The 3,414-nt window shown below is 46.9% G+C and overlaps 1 long non-coding RNA gene across 1 annotated transcript; it reads left to right on the forward strand.

The window, feature by feature from the left end:
* Window positions 1-1,599: 1,599 nt before the first annotated feature.
* Window positions 1,600-2,166, forward strand: LOC103375686 (uncharacterized). The gene is made up of 2 exons (XR_521235.1): window positions 1,600-1,874; window positions 1,961-2,166. It is a non-coding gene; the product is annotated as an uncharacterized LOC103375686 (long non-coding RNA).
* The last annotated feature ends 1,248 nt before the right edge of the window (window positions 2,167-3,414 follow it).

The raw sequence follows: 3,414 nt of genomic DNA on the forward strand, positions 1-3,414 counted from the left end.
TGAGAGCCCAAAAACCTCGGGCGCTTCGGCTTGGAGCCCCAAGTGTGATCTGAGCATGCGCGAGAAAACAGACGCTCTGATTCTGCCCCGATGCCGTGTGGAGAGATCTCTAACGGACTGAAATACACATTTAAGGGAATGATTGGTATAATAGCATGATTTCCTCATTTTGACTATAAGTTTCAGATAAATAATAGACATTTCTTTTTGCTCATGCTGGCTCACGCAGCTCAGGCGGGGCTCCGCCCACAGCGCCCCTATATACCGGCCGCCACTGCTTGGTTGGCTGTCTCTTATGCTGTGTTCACACCAGACGCGAGTAACATCATTTGCGCAAATGACTTACATGTAAAGTCAATGTGAGGACGCGATGAGACGCGAGCAAATGTCCCACGGCGCGATTGACCCGAATTGAGCGATTTAGACGTGCGATATGTGCGTCTAAAGCGCAAGTTGAAAAATCTCAACTTTTAAGATCTGACGCGTTGCGATGGCCAATCAGCATTGAGATTCTCTTGTGAAGTCAACAACATGATTCATTCATTTCTTTGCAACTACACTGTGAATACTGATTGATTTACTCACCCCAGGAGAAAAGCAGTTACATTACTGGCCAAGGCAGACCTCAGTGCTCAGCAGACAGGCTGTCCCTCTCCTCCCGTTCACACACAAGAATGCTACTCTTCATCTTAGCAAGCTAGCAAGCCGAATTGCTTGCCATTGCAATGCTCGCGGGACAAACCTGCGCTGGCTCCTCGTCGCTGTGGTCAAAGTGCTCCTGCTGGCGGCCGCTCGTCCGTGTTGTTGTATGTGGCACGGAAAAACATCGCTCTATCTCAGCAAGCACCTGTAGTTAGTATCCTGGAGGGATATTCTGGTACCGATCCTCTCCAACAGGTAGTCAAACTGGGTCCAGATCAGCCAAAAACAGGGCTGGAAGCGGCCGTCATCCATGCGCAGCTCCTGGAGAAGGTGGGGGAATTTCCCGAGCTGTGTGCGTCTCTGGGGGATCCCATAGATCCAGCGTCTGGATCGCGTCATTGGCACCAATGACTTGAATTCAGACACAAATCTTAACGCACGATTGATGCGATTTATACATGCGAATGAAGCGAGTAAACTCAGTGCACACTATAGGAGCCAAAACACACTAGACAGTATTTTGAATTATAATTTTACCTTTATGATCTTATGAAGATCCCAGAGTATTTCAGATTGTTCGTACAGATTGAGTCAGGAAAATGTTTGTTTACTCAGATGTAGTTTGTTTATTTGGTTTTACTGTTTCTTTAAGGGGCTGCAAGGTGGCGCAGTTGGTAGCACTGTTGCCTCGCAGCAAGAAGGTTGCTGGTTCGCGTCCCNATAGGGTCTTCGCACCCTTTTGGTGCTCGGACCCTAATAATAATCACAACGGATACAATAGGGTCCTTGCACCGTTAGTGCTCGGACCCTAATAACAGCCCTTGTTTTCAACGCAGTCTACGTTGTCGGACTCACTGTAAGTACTGAAAATTGATATTTATATTTATTCACTTCTTTTAGATATTTTTTGACTTGTTTGTTACTGAGAATGTAGATCTCCTCCAACCTCCCACTCCATTGTGATGTCCAGGGGCTTGTACTACGAAGCAGGATTTGGGGTTAGCGAGATATCTTCAGGTTAAAAATCTTGAATTGTTGGGATTTGAGTCTTGTGCCTTGGTAATTTTCTTCCTGTGTGTTTTGCTGCGCTGCTGAATGCTCTGCATTTTCAGGCTGGGCAGGGCCATGGTCGAGGAGGACTCACTCGCTCTCCACCGCATGATAATCAGCGCTCCTATTAAACCGGCTTCTCCCCGTGATGCGGCGCCAGAGGATTCACTCCCCTACGAGCGGTAGATCGGCCACACTTCATCTCGAGTTCTCGTGCTTGTTGTTTGTTTTTTTTATGCTGACCTCTTTATTTTGGCATTCCCTACAGAGCCTCCTCAGCCTGACGTCTCCCCAGCCCAGCCATCTCGAGTCAGTCACCAGCAGCAGCCCTTCGATTTTCCCCCACTGGATCCAAGCACCACGAGCACCCTCTCGCCGGAACATGGATTCCTCCCCTGCACTGGAGCACACTGCTGGAGCCCCCATAAGCCCTCTCACTCCTTCCCCACGAATAAAAACCCTCTTTATTATTGACCTTGTCTCCCTTGTCGCATTTTGGGTCCACTTCCTGTAAACTAGGAGATCACTCCTAACATGAATTTTCAGTCCGACTATGGTGGTTCACTTCTTACCAGGGTACAACAACATGGTAACTTACGCTGAACGGCTAACCTCCTATGCAGCAGGTTATGTTCGAGATTGAGATCACTGGGTGTAAAAGCACCTTCCACTGAAAATCTCTCCCATGAAACTTCAGAAGGAGTAGAAAACGAAGCAGTTCTCAACAAAATGGCATCACTATTTATAGAAGACATCAAGAACGCAAATTGTGAGGGGATCACTGAGGAGTGCGTGGGTTGTTTCGGGACCGGCAGAACTACTTAGCACACCCTGTCGAGTATCCCTATGAGCTCCTGTCTTCCTTAATTCATTTTTTTTCCTGTTGGCTACAGGCAATATCAAAGCTATTTATATTTTTTCCATACCAATATCACCCCACAACAGTAAACTGATTATAGCATTAAAGTTTGTAATTGTATGATATGTTAATAAGCCCACTTAGGGCTTTGAATTGCGATTTTATGTTTGTTTTTAAGTTGTTCCTATGTCCTTTTTACACCACCAGGGTTGCAGCTGAAAGTCAAAAATATGTCAGATATGCCACAAGTACACATGAGTATACAAGTATACCTTAGGCAACAAATAAATTAAAAGGAATTCTCAGATTTGCTTATTGTCTGAATCATCATGCCTTCATGATGGAACATCTATCCATCCATCAATTATCTATACATCGCTTAATCCTCAGTAGTGTTTCGGGGAGGCTGGAACCTATCCCAGCTGACTTAGAATGAAGGCAGGGGACACCCTGGACAGGTCGCTAGTCTATCGCAGGGCTACACTTAGAAACAGACAACCAAGCACTCTCACATTCACAATCACCAATTAACCTCAACATGTTTTTGGACGGGCTGCAAGGTGGCGCAGTTGGTAGCACTGTTGCCTCGCAGCAAGAAGGTTGTTGGTTGGCGTCCCGGTGAGTGCACCGGTATCTTTCTGTGTGGAGTTTGCATGTTCTCCCCGTGCAGCATCGGTTCTCTCCGGGTTCTCCGCCTTCCTCCCGAACAGTCCAAAAACATGCTGAGGTTAATTGGTGATTCTAAATTGTCTGTAGGTGTGAATGTAAGTGTGCTTGGTTGCAGTGGCGGCTGGTGAGAAAAATAGTAGGTGGGGCTGAAGGTCTGGAAACCAGAACCCTGTAGGGGGGTCCGGGGGTATCCT

The sequence above is a fragment of the Stegastes partitus genome, unplaced genomic scaffold (assembly GCF_000690725.1).
Source record: "Stegastes partitus isolate 25-593 unplaced genomic scaffold, Stegastes_partitus-1.0.2 Scaffold2778, whole genome shotgun sequence".
NCBI classification, from domain to species: domain Eukaryota; kingdom Metazoa; phylum Chordata; class Actinopteri; family Pomacentridae; genus Stegastes; species Stegastes partitus.